Raw genomic sequence first — 18969 nt, 5'->3', positions numbered from 1 at the left:
ACGGGGATGAAAGAAGAGGTCAGGCAGCAGAGGCAGACAGCAGTGCTGACAAGTGCGCAGAGCAAGTAGGAAGAGGGGCAGGAGGACCACCAAGCAGACACAGGGCCACCACTGGTGAGAGGACGTGAGGGCAGGGGTGGCGTGGGTCAGGAAACGTCAGAAGAGCTGGCAGACAGGCTGGGAACAAGGGGGGAGGCAGCAGGTCTCTGCAGGAGCTGTAAGCTGAAGGCTTGGGTAAAGATTTCAGCCGGGTCGTGGGGTAGGTGGAGGATGCTGCAGAGGCAGGAGGGCCCAACGGCATGGGGCAGTGGGAAGCAGAAGAGGAAGGAAATCACAGACTCACAGCATGGCCGAGGTTGGAAGGAACCGCTGAAGATGACCTAGTCCAACCCCCCTGTGATCACCTAGATCACCTAGAGCACATTGCACAGGATGGCATCCAGGCGGGTTGTGAATATCTCCAGAGCAGGAGACTCCACAACCTCTCCGGGCAACAATGGAAATGGAAACGCAGTGACACTGCCAGGGACACCGGTGCTGCAGACTTTTGGATGACGGCGTGCAGGGAAGGGCAGAGAACTGACAATTACGGATGACCTTTTTCCTTGGGAAAAAGCACATCTGTCCCCGTACCAGATGGCAGGGCGTGAAAGCAAGAGCACTAATTGAGCAGCTACCCTCAGCTGGGGGCAGGAGCACAGCCGTGGAGCCGAGCACACCCTGGAAACTCAAGCTGCCGTGCCTGACCTTGCAGCGTCAAGGATGCTTGCGGCTGGGCACCAACAGCACTTCCACTCCTTACCCACGCCCTGCGGGACAGCCAGGAGAGGCTCTGGGCATCCCGGGGGCCGTGGGGCTCAGGGCAGCAGCCGAGGAAGCTGTGCTTTTGGGGGAGGCCCACGAGAGGGAGCCAGGAGTAAAGGAAACGAGGCCGCTGCCTCCGCCGCGCCCCGGCGCCTGCGGGGCTCCGCAGGGGGACCCGGGCACCTCGCACCCATCCCGGCCTCCACCCATCCCGCACCGTGCCGGGCTTGGCCCGCAGGGGGTTAATAATGCACGTCTGCCTCATTTTGGTGCTTTGGGTGACCCCCTGGGCTCTAAGCTAGCGAGGAGGGCGAGCACATGCCATGCGCCTCGGTCAAGTGCTTTGCTGAGTCCGGGCCACAGAGCTCAGCGCCTCGAGGCGTGCACCCAGGGGAGATGCACCCAGGGGAGATGCACCCAGGGGAGATGCACCCAGGCGTCTGGGCAGCATCCTGAGGGAGCTGCGGTGGTGGCCTAAAGTGCGGGGAGATGTCAGTGGTAGCAGCCCTGGGAGGCCACTGTGGCACCTGAAGGCCTCTGCAGCACCCAGAGGCTGAGGCTCAGCTGGGCAGAGGCAGGGAGGCCCTCGAGGCCGCATGGGTAACCTGCCGCATCGAAATGGCTGCTTGGAAAAGTGGCTGTGAAGGAAAAATACAGCCCTTATTGAAAGGGAAATTAGTAGCAGGCTCTCTCCGGCGAGCGTTCTGGGAAAGCATACAGGGCCGGCGTTGTTATTACTCTCCCGAAGCTTCCTAGCACGCTGCGAGAGGCACAGCCAGGGCTGGATAAATAATACATCATAATGTTGAAGTCCCAGAGAGGGGACTTGGAGGTAGTTCAAAAGTTCAATGAGTTATCAGCTCCCCGTAGGGTGCTTTATTTTTTCTTGCAAAGGATGCTATCAATCTCGATAACTCACTAGCTACCAAAAATAATAATAAGTAAAAGATCATTATGTTGAAATATGTGTTGTAAAGCAGCACAGCAATTTGGAAGATTAATTCAGTCCAGAAGGGGCAATAGCTGCTGGCTAGAGATGGGCTGGACAGCAATTACTGCTCTCACTCATTACTTGCATGGACAGGGATTGGGAAAACACCTGCAGTGCATGAATAATTCTCCTTGAGTTAATATGCTTTCATTCAGTGCTGATTAACTCTATTTATACCTCATCTATGGTGATGAGAGCAATGTGATTCATTCCTTTATTTCTGTAACTCTCTGATAAACTGCATTTATTCGCCACCTCTGACCTCCTCACGTGCACACTGCCTATTAATCCTCCTCAGCCCAGGCTGCTGCTACTATCCCAGACCCTTCAGCAGCCATCAAGCAGCTGCTTCTCATTTTCTTCCTTTCATTTAAAAGCACCTGCTACAAAAATGTGGGTTGGGGGAGAAAATGGACTGGAAATTTCACTATGATGGTGAGGGAGGGGGTGTGTACTTTGTGTGCATAATACCCAGCTCTGTAGGGTGCGCATCCTGTAGTGAAGTCTTGAAGTGCTGCTGAGGAAATAATGATCAAATGTGATCTGTTTGCTGTATTTGGTCCTGGGTGAGTGACAGCTGCACGATAAGGCATCCCGGCCACAACATGACATGCCGGGCGTGAACATCTTGAAAGCATATTTTGCCATTGGAGTCACTGAAAAGTGACCTGTGCCTTGGGATAGATTTTTTCTTTTCCCTGTTTTTTTCAAGCCTCTGTCTCCTGCCCTGAGTCAGAGCTACAGGGTTCATGAACTGTGCTTTACTTTTCTAGCAGGCTGATCGAGACATGTTACAGCTACACGGTGTCTCCTGAGGCTGGCAGGGTGAGGGCACAGAGACCTTGAGTGTACGAAATGTTCCTGCTCCCATCAACACAGCACCACCCAAACCCAGCACCAAAATGTGTCTTAGGATATGGGATGTGAAATAGAAATATCCGACTGCTTGCAGGAAGTAGAGATGCTCTTTTACTCCTTTGCAAGTGGAGATGCACAAATACCCAGTGCAAATGCTGCTAATAAAATCCCTCACGTTCACAACAAAAGCACAGACATGCATTCAAGCCCAGTCTGAAAGAAAACTGGAGAAGTTCCACTTTGGTTGTCAGAGTCACTTGTCACTTTAGGACTCATTTAGACTTTGCTGAGCTGGTGGATGGCCTATGTTTTCTTGTAAGCTCCCTTCCAGCTCCCCAGGCACAAGTATTGTGGAGCCTCTGGGTTTCCAGTACAGCAGGCAACCATTTTAAAACTTTAAAATATTACCTGGAGATCACTTCAGATCAGAGTTGTGGAACAATTTGGGTTGGAAGGGACTGCTGGAAGCCATCTCATCCAACCCCCCATGCAGAGCATAAGTAACTCCAAAATTAAGCCAGGGCCTTTCCCAGCTGAGCTGTGAAAATCTCTAAGGGTGGAGATTGCTCAGCCTTTGCAGGTGACCTATTCCCATGTCATCCCAGATCCAACTTTCAGGGCCTGTAGCACTTCCTGTAATCCCAGAAATGTGGCATTTCTGCTCAGTCTTGCCCACGCTCTCCCCACAGCAGTAGCGTGCTTTCCTGGGCCACAACAGGCTGGATTCCCTGGGCAGGGTGAAATGCCTCCTCTAAGACCTGCTCCCCACCACTGAGCTGTGAATTTTTTCCCTCTGACTTTCTGAGGGCATGTTCCTCCTTTGCATTTTCCTTTGATCATCGTTTCAAAATCTTGAAGGGATTCAGCTGTCGGCTCTGTTTATCTTCCTACCCTTTCTTCTCATTCAAGGTTTCCGAACACCTTCCTCAGGAGCGAGATAAAGGCTTACACTCAAACCCTGGCCCTTTTGTCTAATTCCCCAGCCTGCCTGCCTCTCCTCACCGGCCTTGTCAGGCTTAAATGTCGTTGCACGGTTCCGGCAGATGCTTCATGATAGCTCACCATCCTCCCTCTCCCTGTATTTCATCCACACTTTAATCTCCAGTGTGATTGAGGTGCTTGGTAGGACAGCAGCCTCAGCCGCCCACTCTGTGCTTCAAAGCCAGGTGAAGTGGACCAATTCCTTCGGTAAGGAATTTGTTGGTAGATGGTCTCCTGCCACCGCTGACTGTGGCACTTCTGCTGGTGCTTGTTGTCGTCACCTGGTACCTGTGGAATCACAACCGGAGGGTGGTGGAGGCTCCTTGTGCCTGGTGGAGCTTGGGGAAGGGGTGGCAGAGCTGGTGAGGGTGGGTTAAAGACACTGTTCAGTCCCTGTGGCATAATGGGTGCTCAGCTGCAGGGCCCAGGATTATTAGCTCTGCTCCCTTTCCACTGGCTAGAAAGGAAGATCTCCCCTTACTTCTGCACCCAAATCTGAGAGGACCTCTGAGATGCAACTGGTCATTGGGGAAAACGTGTTCAGGCTTCAGTCCCACTGATCAGGACTTTTTGCCATGGTATCCTGTCTACCTGCTTTGGAGGATGAACATCAGGGTCAGTCTCCCTTTGTCTCCTCTTGGCTTTTCTCAGTGCTACATCTTTAATTTTCGCTCCCTTTGCTGTGACTTTTCTCACTTGCAAGACGCACACACTCCCCAGAATCAGCCCTCCCATGACAGCTACAAGGTGTAACTCCAATAGATTCACTACCAAGAATACTCCTCACTCCCCACTCTGGACTCCCGGTGCTCCTCTCCTGCTGTATCCCGACGCTTTTCCAGCCCGGTTCAGCTTGGGTAGGCTCTGCAGGTGGTGCAGCTGGTGCTGTTGGGTTACACCACTGTACCCATGCGTGGCAAACCTCTCTGCCTCTCGCACTGCCCTGCGTGTTGTTCCCCCTTCCCTCCACCGCTCCCACTCGGCATGCGGGCTGGCACCAGGCACATTCCGGAGCCACACTTAATGGAGAAGTGATTTGTCTCATAACTGCAGCTTTACACAGTGTGCTTCTGTGGGCGTTACAAATTGCTAAGCAGATTTAAAGTGTTCTTTGAGTTGCAAACTGCAGTATTTCTCCACATAGTGATTATTATTCATCTTTTCCAAGACACCGTGGGCCTGATCCTGCAATCTGCACTCCTATGAAAGTCAGTGCTGTGGGAGTACTGCCGGCTTACAGACGGCAGGAGTAAGACCCAATTAATTTTGCTGCAGGGAAGAGTAGGGCAGCAAACAAGATTTTTTCTTTCCTTTTTTATTTTTCCTGTGCATGTGTGCGTATTTTCTTGTTCCTTGGGCATTTGGAAAGCTGTACGTCTGGGTGTGGGCTGCTGGCCTGCACAACAGAGGTATGCTTGCAAGCTTCCAGGCTCTCTGGGGACAAGTCCTCCCTTGCCCTGCCTCTCTTTCTTACTTTCATTTTGGTGCAATGACCAGCAAGCCTTCAGAAATGTCAGCAAAACTGCTCCACAGCTATGACAAGTTTTCCTTTGCTCCAGCTGATGTTGTCCAACACAATCAGGTTTGGTTTTAAAACAGGTAAGCCTGTTTTTGTTTTGCCGGAGAGCTGGTAGTTCTGGCTTCTCCTCTTGAGCCATGGACGTGGTGGGAAGGGACAGGCACAGACTCGAAACACCGTGTTTAGGAAGGCAGGAAGTCTAAAACTGTTGTGTGGGTGAATGACTTGAGCCCTGACCCGCACCAGCAGCCCTGCTGGCCCCAGCTAGGACCATCCCCTGCGTGACGCTGCAGAGAGCATTTATGAGTCTGTCCCCCACCCAGCACCAGGGTCTGTCTGTGGGCAATTGGGAAAAAGCCCCTCTGACCCTTCACCCACCCTCTTCTCCGAGGAAGACAGCTCAGAGCTCTGCAAACCAGCAACTCCCCTTCAGCTACTGGTCCCCTGTGCTCTCCCTGCCCGGAGGTGGTGGCACCAGGGCGGAGTCACCATTGTGCTTCAAGGAGCTAAAGCCCACGAGAGCTGCTGTGGTGGCTCAGCCTCTGTGCCCCTGGGCTGTCCCACTGCTTTCAGCATCACAGGAAGGTGGCTGCTGCTGCAGGCCGTGGTAGCAGGGAGGAGCAGCCTTGTACTCCCTCCGAGCGAGGCAGTGCCACCCGTTACCTCCGTCCGAGGCTGGAGACCTTCCATCAGGCACAGCTGATGGGCGATGAGGCAGCAGCAAGCATCGTGGCGTGAGGTGTTCATGGAAACGTGTTGCTAAGCAAAGAGGATATTGTGCATTGTACCAACTAGGACTTTTTTAGCTTGCGAGATTGCGTGCCTTGAGGAAAGTTGTAACAGCTCGGTCTACTAGTAACAAATACATGGTCTTGAGGCCAAGGATGAGCTGGAGTCATCCAGCCAAGAGGAGGGTGTTTCTGTCTGTGTGACAATGGGACAGCTGGTGTCCTTAGCAGCTTAGGGCTCCTCTAGTCCCACTGGGCTTTGGATATGAGCACCCACCGTGCTGGGAAACCTCTGGCTCCTTGCTTCAGCCCCCAGAAGCTCAGTGATGCCTGGGTGAAAGCCAATATCTCCCCCTTACTGGCTTCAGAAACCTTTCCGGGCTTTCTCCTGGCCTCCCAGAAAGCTGTGACAACTGTCTTGTCCGCTCCCAAGAGGCCAGTGCCAGCCAGAAACATCTTAAGGTGTGTAAAATGCTCAAAAATGTATGCAAAAAGCAAGTGGAAAAAGGTCATGATTGCTTACTTTTCTGCCATGTGCATGTATAATAATGAACCTTGGGAGTGAGGCCATGTTAGTCCTAATTACAGCTCTTTAAATATTTATACAGCTTAATCTGTTCGCCTTGCTCTTTGGTATGTTCCAACATATCTGTAGGGCTGACCTTTCTACCTCAGCCCCATTTGTATGCTTTACAGGTCTCTGGATAGCTATTACTTTGCTTTACCTGAAAAGGGGAAAATGCATCATACCGGAGGAGTAAACTCTAGGTAATAGGAGTACAATGTTAAATAAAACCAAGAGGATACGAACACAGTCTCCTCTCTCAAAGTCTCTTATGCAGATTCTTAACCAATGCAAAACCAAGAGATTTCAGGAAAATTAGCCACCAGAAGTGCCATGAAGAATCAGTGGAGACAACCGCACTTATTTTCATATGTGACCTCCATCAAATTGGAAATGATATCTCCAGCAGTAACAGAGTAGTACATTAACCCCCTCTGTCACCTCTCAGTGGTTCATTATAACAGCTCTACTTAAATGTAATGGGAATGGCTGGGAGATGGATGAGATGCTCGTGGCTATGACGTAGAACTAGATGTGCAGCCAGTCCCTTCTTTAGCCATCTTCTTCAAGTCCTTCCTTCCTATACCTTTCTTTCAACAGACCTAGGAATTCCAGGTTTATTTACAAAGAACTACTCACAAACCTGAGAAGTGAAAATCTGAAATGTTAGTTAATACCCCCCATCTTTGGATGAGCTCCATTTCCCATTCTGTATAACAACCATCTAGGGGTCAAATCCAAGAAGAAACCGTCCCATAATGAGTCTGTGAAGAATTTGGCACACTACGGGCAGTCTATAAACAGCACCACTGAAATCACAATCAATATATACAGAAGAGCTGGGCAGCTCCGAGTATTTTGGTCACCCCGGTAATTTGAAGAACCTCTAGTGTAGCGTACTTCATCCTGAGCACACTTATGAACCTATTATGTAGGCAAAACAACACATTTGTACTTCCAGGTGCTTCCAGAAAACCTCCATTAAGGAGACGTTACACTGGAGTAACTTAATTAGTTTGCTTTAAAAGTATCTGGTGTCCTCATGCTGCTCACTTTTATACCAAATTTGCTGGCCAGTCAGTGTGGGTCTGAAATAATGAATAAATTCAGGCCAGGGACCTTTGTCTGGCCCTGAAGCCAACTGGCACAGATTAGCTTCTTCCAATCTACAACACACCTGATTCTGGGGCTCATCTGGTCCCCATGTGCAGCCTCTGTGGTCCTAATGTGATATTCTTAGTATGTATTTATTTTTTTCCTGTTCAAATGAGCTACAAATGCATTGCAGTTGATCAGGTTGATATTTTATTAGAGTGAAAATGAGGGTGTGTAAGCATGGCACTGGTGGAGGACTGTGTGGGGAGGATGAGCCGAGGCCTGGTTTGGGACCATTCCTCGGGGCACGCTGCCCTCCAGCCCATGCCCAGGCACTGAATGTCAGGGCACTAGCTGCCACCAGCCAGGGCCAGCCCAGGCAGCAAGATGATTAAACAGCAAGGGATGATGGCCTGGGGCCTTTCATTTGCTGGCACAATGGACCCGTAGGAAATCTCTGTGAATGGGTGCAGGGTGGCTTTGCAGTGAGGCTGTTCAGTCTCCAGGGATCACAAAGGCTCATTTCAAACTGTGGTTGACCAGAAACTTTCCAGCAAAGTTCCAGCCCAACAGGTACACTCTTCAAATCTTGAATGTTTAAAGTGAGAAGTGTTAGGTTCAGCAGACCAAATCGGAGGCCGGGCTCTGGATCTAGTGCCTTCTTGTGGATCAGCATCCCCAGGATGAGGGTATTGCAAACTGTGGGGTCAGAAAGGTGTACTTGGAAAGTCTGTTAAGCCTTGAATTTATGGGTCTTTGGCTCTAATTTGCTGAAATTCTGAAGAAAAAAAAATAAGAAAGAAAAAAAAAGCAGAAACAGATAAATGTTACTTTTGGTGAACCAGTACTTCTGCTATTCATCTCACTCTGGTAGCAATGTTGCATTTCTGGTAGGTTTCCAAACACTATCCAAGTGATACTGCTCCTTACTGGGGCCCCTGCATAACTGGACTATATTTTTGCAGATACCATTCCTGGTATTACAGATGTGCTGTATAGATAAGGCTGCTAGATAGAGCAGTGGTGGAATTGACCATTTTTCCAGAACCACCCTGTTGCCTTTGAGTAGCAAGACAAAAGTTATCCCTCCCCAGCATTACTTTTGACCTTAGAAGTGCCCCAGGTCTCAGAAGGGTCTGCTGAGGTGGCCATTAGCAAAGGCAGCCAGGGATGGCACAGCAGGGCTGACCCAGCAGATCTGGGCAGTGCACTCAGACGCCCTGAGAAGAACTTTGCTGAACACAGAGCAGAGATGTCCTCCAGCAGTAGATATTTATAAATGCACATACATGAAATAATATATAAATGTGAATTTAAATATGTGGATAATATATAAAAACTCTTTTCTTCAGGTGCTGGCTCTATTTGCTTAGCACTCAACCCTCTTTCCCTCTGCACACGTGTGCTCCCTGCAGCCATCGGGGAGGACTGCTACCCTGGTGTCCCAGGCCTGGTACTGGCAGTCTCCTCAGTCCCATGTGTGTGCAAGAGTAAAACATCCCAAGCAGAAAAGCTCACTGCAAAATGTTCCCCGGCTCATTATTTCACTCAGCTGGTTAAAAGGTGAGGTACCAGCAGTGAGCTCCTGACCAAGCTACAGGGGCTGGCCAAAGCACATACGGATTTCGAGGTATTGTGAAGACTGCTGGAGAACCCAGTGACTTTGCAGCTTATTTTTGCAGATCTACAGGCCCTGAGTGAAGGAAATTGAAGTCCATAGGGCACAGCACGTCCCTGCAAGGCAAACCTGCTCCCACTCCTGCAGCCGTGAGGAGAGGTACCAGCATCCAGCTAGTTCTGGCGTGCCCACAGCCTCTCCAGACAAGACCTATTTGGAGTTCGTACCCAGGTAATGTCCTCCATCTACTGAGTGCTGCTTCATTCCCTCCAACTTCTCCTGCCCGGGCATTTGCTGTAGGGGTTGGCTTGGGGAGGTGCCCCGTGAGATCGCCTCCTCCTGAAGGGAGCTGGAGAGTGAGAAGGGAGGTGAATGGCATGCCTGAAGTGTGGGAAAAGAAACATTTAATCAAGGTTGCCATGGAAACTAGGAATGGACAATAAGTACTCCGGGGTTTTATCATTTCCCTTAGCACTTGTAACACACAACCTGTGTGAAGAGGAGTGTTATCACACGCAGGGAGACTGACAAATACCTGAATGGGAAAAAATGCGTGAGAGAATCTGTGCCAGGGCCTGTTGAATCCATCCCAACAGAGGGGCTGCATGGACACAGGGGAGATGGCACTTCGGGGGGCTCCTAAAGCAAAGGAATGGGGACCCTGGAAAGGGGGATTGTATGGGCAATGCAAAGGGAGACAGCTGGGGGGCACTGGGTTTGGCACAAGAGCTGAGCAGAGAGCCCCATGCAACCTGGAGCATGTACCGTCCTGGGGCTCTTGTTACTGCCAGCCCTGCTGTGGCACCTTCATAGAGTCATAGAAACATAGAACAGCTCGGGTTGGAAGGGATCTTAAAGATCACCCAGTTCCAACCCCATGCCATGGGAAGGGACACCTCCCACCAGATCACATTGCCTAGGGCCTCGTCCAACCTGGCCTTGAACACCCCCAGGGACAGGGCACCCACAGCTTCTCTGGACCTTCCAGTGGTCCTACACATCCTCACTCATAGCTGTTGTGTTTGTGTGTTTCCTCACTGAGGTCTGTTTTTTTTATCCAACAAGCCATGTATCACTTTCCCCACTCAAATTCATTTTGGCGCATTTGACTGGAAAAGGTCACATAGATCCAGCTCAACCCCTAAATGACAGATCATGCCCACACACCGTCAATACATCAGAGAGGAAGATATTTCCTTGGTTACAATGCATTCACAGGCCGAAAATCACTCTCTGTCCTCAGCACACCGAATATCCATTATGCTGTGGTCATGGCTATTCTGGTCATTTCTCAGAGATACTTTCCTCATCTGCCTAAAATATTAAATTTCTGCCTCCTGCTCCCGCCCACATTCCCACTCCAATATTTCCTTCAGGATGTCTCTGTTGTTGTTACGGATATGCAAAAAAACTGCAGGCACTTATCACATGAGGCACATCATGATGAGAAACACCTACCCTTCTCATGAAGTGCCACCTCCCTCCTATCCATCTTCCTGAAGTACATGCCAGCGATCATCTGCAACTACTCTGCACAAAGCCAAATAATTCTTCCTTCTTGCTGAAACCACCAACAAAGAGCTTCCTTGGCCAGGCAAACAGCAAACACTGAATCCAGATGCCTGGAACAAGAAGAAGAACCATAACGCTCATATCCTCTTTGGAAGCAAATAGTCCTTCTCCATCCCTTCAACTAGTCCCAATTTTTGCAATAGCAAAGCATCACAGACGTTTCCATTTCACATTAATGTCAGAGAGTATTTCATAGTGATCAGCTGGCCTCTGCAAACCCGTGGAAAATACCTTTTTTGTGTTGGCAAAGAGTAGGCCAGTATGCCTATCTCATTTACAGCCCTTTAAAGCCAGCACCAACTCTTACGCACTTCCAGGCTTGTGACGTGACAGAAGAGAAACCTCCCCATTTCAAATCCCCATGACAACATTTTCTCTAACTCTTCTCCCAACCCCAGCTGGTGAGCTCTTGATCAGCAGCAAAATGCCAGAGTTAATGGCAGCGTGGTTGCTCGCTTGGTTGGGCACACTTGTGGCTGTGTTCTTGTAGCCCTGGGCTCTGCTCACATCTGTAGTTGGGCTTTGTCATCCAAAAGCTTTGCCACTAGCAGCAGCCATCCAGTTCTGCACCATTACCTGGGTCTTACCAGTCATTGCTGCTTATCTGAGTCCGGAAAAGAAGTTTTATCAAGTAAAACTTCTTTAAATATGTGCTCTGCCAGATTCGATCCTGTAGCATCATCTCCTGCAGCTGTATTACCTCAGTATCAAATGCCTTAGGAAACCCCAGATGCAAATTCTTCTGCTTGCCCAACTACAAACGCATATGCCTAATCCCATCCATATTAATGAATCTCATAATCATAGCACTTAGCAGCATGTCCTCCATCTGCTGCCCAACAGTAATTTGAAAATGGTGCCAGGAACATTAATGGATGTCAGGAAAGGATGTGAATCATGGGAGTTTGGCAATTTAATACACGTACCCCTCCAGACCAGTATTTCTGTGGTTTGATAGGCACCCCACGATGGACTGCCATTAAGTCTGTAGAGCACGGAACAGAGCAAGGGACCACTGGACCTCAGGACAACTCCCAAAGTACTGAACAGTGTGTGCACAAGGACTGGCAGAAGGAGCACCTTAGAGTATTATGATAGTGTTACAAGGGGGGAGGACAAAGAAGTTTGATATAGTGCAGACAATATATAGATATATAAGTATACACAGAGAAATATACCTGTAAAGATATAGCCAAAGCTCTAAAAAAGTCAGTGTTTGATCTAGTTGGTCCAAAGACATGCTTTGAAATTCAGAGAAAGATGTGAATACTAGAGAGAGAGAGAGAGAAAACTGCAACCTGTCTTCCCAATCAGCAGCTGGGATTAAATCTGGAAGAGGTGTTTTTCACCATTGAGTTATAAGACTATATTGTGGTAGGTTTTCCACTTGAATCTACTTTTTTATAGTGGGAAGAAACACAGAGTTCAGTTGGCTTTCTGGGAGCAGAGTCTCTCTCTGGCTATTTCAGTATACATACTGACTTTATGGCAAACATGGCTTGAAGTAAAGGTCTGCAGAGAATTCATGTTCCAGATAAATGCTTGCTTTTTGCCCGATGAAGCACCAGGATGAATAGGCTATTGTTAGGTTAAATTCTTTCCTTGTTTCCAAGCATGTCTCCCAGTAGCACTTGCAAAGATAAGAGGATCTGATCTCCAAATTCAGGGTGAAAGCTGATCTCTAGACCATGATGGAGATTATTCTCTTGTTTTCAAAGTGTCAGGTAGTGACCATTAATACAGGCTGTTGTGTTAGTTCAGAGACATAGAAAATACTCTATTTTGTTCATCCTGAGATCATTGCCATTCCACGGACATACACCCTTCTCTTCTTTTCTCACTGATCTTCATTTGATATGTAACTTGACATTTTGCCTTGCTTGACATATTGCTATGTGTCCTATATCCCCAAAAGCACACAAACAGCTATGGGTCATATTTGTTTGGTAACAGGTCTAGCAGCTGATGGTCTTCCAAGTTGTTCATGTGGGATATGGAGCTGGTTGGCATACAGAGATTTCTCCCTTATAAATCTGAGGTCTCCTTTATCGCGTTGCTTCACAACGGAGATAAGTGTGTCCTACAAACACATTTGTGTTCATCTGAATCTTTTTATGGATTTGCTTTGACTATATTCCTTCCTTTCTTGTGTTTGCTTTCTACAGTTATCCTAGGGAACACATTTTCTGGTAGGAATACTCACAAGTGTGAATGTAGCGTGAAAACACATTTCAAACTCATAATAACAACCACTTACTTCACAAAATAATCCCAGAAAGTTACATTCAGCCACTTGGGAAGAGAAACATATCACATCATCAGAATATCAACATCTCCCAAGGAACTGGCCACAAATGAGACACAGAGCACAGATTATTCCAATAAATTATTTAGCCAATAAGTCTGAACAATAGGTCCATATGTAAATATTGTGATCTCTTCTCAGATAATCTATGAAGAAAAATTATTCAGTTATGTGTCAGATGAATTATTCAACCAAAGGCTTGGAAAATAACTTCGATTCAAAACATTTGTTCTTACAGAAATCCTCCTTTTTATCAATTAATCTTGTTAGGAAGTTGGCTTCTGGCATAGGAAAAACTGAAAGAAAATGAAGCAGAACAGTTTCTTGCTGAAGAGCGCTGAATATATGTAAACAACATCCTTGGTTTAAATGTAGAGGAGTCTTTGGAAGTTAGCAACTTTCTTAAATCTTTACTTTCTTTGGGTCTCAAAAGTTATGCTTAGGATGCAAATGCAACACCTCAAAATTTCTGCAGAGGTGCTCGAGGTCATAGTTAACACGTTTCTCAAAGATAACCCAATAAATTAGTAAAACGGTTCTTCGCATAGCTCCATTTGTTTCCTCTGTTGGGTCATGAACCATATTTCCTCTTTGCACCTCTCCTGAGTTGTATCACAGCACCCCACTAAGGAAAATATTAATACATATCTACTGACTCTCTCTTTCAAAACCACATTCAAATGCTTCTCCAAGAAAAGCAGCCTGTATCCCCCTTGAACATCTAAGTCTGCCATCTGGTAGGTTTGTACTTTATAGTCATTTAGAGGATATTAAATCTTCCTTTGTATGGAGAGAATTAAGTGGTGGAGGGGCTCCGTATTCTATTTAAGAAAAATAAAATAATATAAAAGGGAGGAAAAAAAAAAAACAGTTCGGAAAGTCATTGTGTCCAGAGAAGAATATTAGAGGGGCATTAAGTGGAAAGACAAAAGGCAAGCTAGCATCAACTCCTCTGAAAGCCATAAATCATTCTGACTCCTCGGGTGGTTGGTTGAGTTCATTGTTACTTGGGTAATTATTGTCCTCCATCAGAACCTAAGCTTCTAAACAGATTTTGAAACAAAATCATCCCAAATGAGCAGCCAGGAAGACCTACTGGTGTCAAGGGGGAGTCGTGGAAAAAATATCTTCAGGTAGAGCCTTTAAGCAAACCCATAACTTTCCATCTACATTGCTAAATTGTTTATTTTTTAGAAAATTGGTGCTTTTTTAGGCTGTTTTCTTTGGTCACTGAGGAATTCGTGAAGGTAGCTGGTTTCTAATCGAGAAGAAGCCCCCAGACAAGGTTTTTGATTTACCTTGTGACTTTTGATGACTGTGTGACCTGGAGGCTTAGCCCACTCCAAATCTGCTGTTGAAGCTGCTGGCAGGAGCATCTGCCTTCGTGCTTTGTCCCTCCTGCCAGGTGGAGGCTGGCTGCAGATGGATCAGCTAAACCCAAAGAGAGAGTGAAGAGCCTGCAAATATATGGGCAAGCCAGAAAATCGGGAGACTTGTGTAAGGCTTGATAATCTAAAGTGAAGTGCAGTGATTGAGCGTACACTACTTGCAAAGACATAGGCCAGCAGCTTCCAAAATAGTTTCATGACCCTAGGAGGCTCAAGCAGGGCCATAAACTTCAAATAGGTTCAGGTTAATTTCATTGTAATGCTGATATTTGGGGTTGTTTTAAGCATTCTGTCTGTAAGTGAGGATTCAAGAAGTTGAGACCGTTGTGGTGTACAGCATGACCACGAAAGGCAGAAGAGCTCTAAAATTGAAACCCGCTGTGCCACCTGCACTGGGGAAGTGTCCAGTGCCCCACAGAGGAGCCCTGCATTCAGCCAAGTTCTCTAGAAATGTGGGGAAGCATAATAGCAACCGTGAGCTCCGTTTTGTGCGATGCTGTAACCTCACTGCAAACTCAGCTGGACTTAAAGGACACGGCTGGCCCAGCTGCTGACCTGGGACTACAGTCACCTCAAGGCTCACATATAAGTCAGAAACTCTCCAAATAGGGAATTGAACAGTTCTTGAATCATGGCAAAGACACAAGAAGCCCTCAGAAAATGCAAGACATCTGTTTGCACACTGAAGTGATGACCCAGCCCAGGAGAGCGCCTAAAACACAAAGTAGACCCGTGTTAGTCATCTGGAGGAACCAGCTGCAAGCTGAAGAAGCCCTCCTGCTCACATCGCCCCTACAGGGACCAACAACCCTGCAACTAGCAGCAGCAGCAGCAGACCTCTGAAGCCCTCAGCTATTCCCCCGGATTCACAGACAGTCGGATTCCTACCAGACTCATGTGTCAGCAGGTCATAAAAAGCCTTAAGTCGTCTTTTCTTTTCCTGGCGTTCTGGAAGAAGTTGTGCTAACAATGAGCCACTGCTTGACAGCTCCGAATCCCAAGCTGTTGGGATACAGTGTGACTTCCAACATATTGCTTCCAGCCCCCACCACCCACGGGGAATGGCCTGGCAGGGGGAGCAGCACAGCCGGGTAGGAGGAGTCTCCAACAAAGAAATCCCTCGCTCCCTGTGCTGAGCTAAAGGGCAGCACCCACATCACTCAATGCAATGAAGCCATTCAGTTTCTTGCTGAATGGTCAAAAGATCAGGAGCGAGTGGAAAACTTCATAAATTTTGTGCTGCGTTGCCCGAATTGAAGGGTGAGTACTGAAAAATACCAAATCCGGAAAGGATGAGGGTTTTTTACCTTGAACTGCAACTTCAAACCCATGCAGGAAAGCTAACTTTAGAGGGCTGAAGAAGGGAAAAAAAAAAAAAGTATTAAACGCCACCAATTGCTGTCATTGGACCTGGCTTTGCTCCAAGGTCTGTCAGGGCTGAGATTGATTGGGATGTATGGTATCCAGGAAACAGTCAGCACCTTCAGCTGGTTATAAAGCCATTTTAATTGTCTCGCTACCACCATGGCAACCATACTGACAGCCACGGGCTCCAGGAGAGACGGGATGTTCGAGGGGAGTCCTGTGCCTGTACACCACACCTGGCGATGCAGTGATTCAGACGCGTACAACCTTGCTCAGACACCAGAAGGGACCAAATTTGGAGAAGGAAATGAAGCCAGTATTGTAATGCATAGTATCCTGTTATCGCGGCAACATTAAGCATCATAATTTAAGTGAACCTTTTGTGTTTTATGGTGGACCCCATTGTGGTAGTGCCTGCAGGTATAAGGGATGCCACGAATGACCCCTGCAGCAGCGCACAGCCATGTATGGGGTATACACCTTACATACCCTGCTCCAAATAGCACCATGGCATGACCAGATTTTCCTACCCAACAGCTTCAGTACCAGGCAGGAACTGATCCCTTCTGCTGGTGCCTGGTTTACGTGAGAGCTGAGCCAGCTCAGCCCATGGCTGCTTGGACCGAGCAGCTGTGCTGCCTGGGCTTTCCTTCAGGATATTTAGCCAATGTGACTTCATGTATTGCAAGATGCTTCACAACAATGCCTTTTAAAATAACCAAATATCTGCAAATGAATTAGAAATTCTTCTCTCCCCTGTCTCTGCAAAACATCACTCAGCCAAATGTAACTGGAAAATCGAAGGACTGAGAACTTTCCATCAATCTTGGGGCTGGGATGATTAATTGTCTCGGAGCGCTTACAAGGTGACCTGCACATCTAACAACGAGGTATGACATCTCACGATTCAGAACAAGAGGTGCGTCAGGAGGGACAGCAGCAATCCACAGAGAAGAGTGGGATGGGAGAAGAAAGATCGAATTTACAACAGAAAATTCACAAGGTTAATAGGGCCGTGCATTGTGCGTATTTATCCAATTCCTTCACTTCACCTGCCAGCATGGCTGTCCCCATTTCTGACTACTGTGCAACAGAAGCAGAAGAAATTTATCTTTTTTTCATCCATAGCAAGGAGGTTTATAAGACACATCATTGTGCATGTGGACAGATGCAGATGCCACAGCTCAGCTGGTGTATTGACCAGTTAAGGCATGAGGAAAAAGCGGCATGCACACCACATGATAGCTGCATAATACTTTGTGGCGGATACTTCAGTGCAAAAAACTCCTTGAGCCACAGGAGCTCTCACACCATCAGGATGCCAGGCACGGGAGATCTGCACTGGGGCATCCTCGTGGGCTGCAAGGAGACCGGCTTTGACTCAGCATCTCTGCAGCTCCGTGGTCCTGTGTTGAACCAGCGCCTGATGCAGCCCCGGCTCAGCCCTCTGCAGACACAGGGGATCCGAGGCCATGTTCATCACAGCGCATGGCCCACGGTGGGAGTTTTGTCTGGGCTTCATGTGCATCTGAATGCTGTTACTAATTAATGTTTGTAACTATTAGTGTTAATTTGTTAGTATTGGCAATAAGGGAGGAGGCAGTTTAAAGTAGTAGGGCTTGGTGACCAACAGCAGATTAATATCATTCAAGGGTTTATTTGGGGAAAGAAAGACCAATTTTGTCGCAAACCTGGATTTGACTTGTTTTGTCATGGCAATTAAAGTAATTGGCCTGAAAAAGCAGCTTGTGATGATACAGGAGGTAAACAATTAAAGACAGAAAATAATCCTATAGTCAGATCCCAGATGTTAAAAGCTGTAATTTCTGTTCCAAGACTGTGACTCAACTTTCCCATCACATAGCCCCACAGTGCTCCTCCATTCTGGTTAGAGAAGCACCACTGTACCTGGAGGCAGACAGGCATATAGTCGTTTTTAAACAGTTGGGTTGGGCTCCGCTTCCCCACTGTACACTCTGGCCTCCAAGTCCAGCATGAGCTTCAGCTCTGCTGCTTCCAGGTCAAGATGAGAAACACAAAGAGATGGCAGAAGAGGCCATGTCTACCAAGACTTTGGGCAGCATTTATAATATCTGTACGACCTACTTTGGGGCTCATGCAGTGGAGCACCATAAAGTCAGACCAAAAAGAGGCAGATACCCCTGGAAAAACCTGGCTTTGTCCCACAGTTCTGTGGGCAGTAAGGATGAACACATGCATGTGCGGGTGCTGCTGTGGACACCCACAACATGGAAATTGCCCGTCTAACCTGTGTGCCTTTGGCCATTATAACACTTTGGATTTTGGCAGAGACCCAAGGCAGAGGGTCTCTGAGGCAGCAGGGCTGGCACCATGGGACTACACATGGTCTCCTTCCAGGAGAATGGAGGTGGCACATGTCCCAGGACCGCAGCACCAACACGGCTTGCCGAGCTTCTGGACCATGGGTTTCCATCTCAACATAGTGTGTGGGATGAGTGCCCTTCCCATACCAGGCTCGCTCTGGCTCTGTGAATGCAAAACCCTTCTCTTGAAGCCAAGAATTATTTCCATATTATTTAATAAAGGCACCTATCCAAGACTGGGGGTCTCCTGACATAATCATGCAATTAAATTCAGTCTGTGTGGTGTTCAGCTCAATTCCACAGGAATACCACTGGCTGACGGGCACTTCCCCTGTTTGTCAGCTAGAGAGCCTTCCCCTTTCAGCCTACTTCAGAAAGTGCACTGGGCTTCAGGAGCCATCAGCACCGGCTTCCAGGAGCCTGCTCAAGGATTTCCATTTGGTGCCATAAGGGATGGAGGGCAGCAGCAGCAGGTTCATCCAGCGGAGGAGCTTGCACAGCCCCACGGCTGGATCCTGCCACATCCCAGGCACTACCCGCACTGCACTGGTGTACCTGGGGTGCACAGATGGGGTACACAGGTTGCCTAGTATCTCTCTGGGGTTGTAGTCACAGTGACACCTCCTTCCTGAAGGTTTTCTGCAATTCCCAATGTTCCTGGGAGGTCAGTTTTAACATCCACCCTATAAATGTAACCTTAGAGCCGTTCCATCCTCAGACAAGAATAACTCATTATTATGAGCCTGGGAACAAAACTGCTGCAAGCAAACAGCCAGCCCTGTGCCACTGCCGAGTTCATTCTCAGCACACAGTGTCTTTATACACCAAAACCAAA

At 48.0% G+C, this 18969-nt stretch overlaps 1 long non-coding RNA gene across 1 annotated transcript; it reads right to left on the bottom strand.

Annotated features, from left to right (window-relative positions):
• Positions 1-11462: 11462 nt before the first annotated feature.
• LOC121071432 lies at positions 11463-18426 on the bottom strand. Its single transcript, XR_005820597.1, has 3 exons — positions 15732-18426; positions 14335-14493; positions 11463-13332 (listed from the first exon to the last, which is right to left on the bottom strand). It is a non-coding gene; the product is annotated as an uncharacterized LOC121071432 (long non-coding RNA).
• Between the last annotated feature and the right edge of the window lie 543 nt (positions 18427-18969).

Source organism: Cygnus olor, chromosome 5, assembly GCF_009769625.2.
Source record: "Cygnus olor isolate bCygOlo1 chromosome 5, bCygOlo1.pri.v2, whole genome shotgun sequence".
Taxonomy (NCBI): domain Eukaryota; kingdom Metazoa; phylum Chordata; class Aves; order Anseriformes; family Anatidae; genus Cygnus; species Cygnus olor.
Note: the sequence above shows the minus strand (reverse complement) of the source record. Positions and strands in the feature narration are given on the sequence as shown.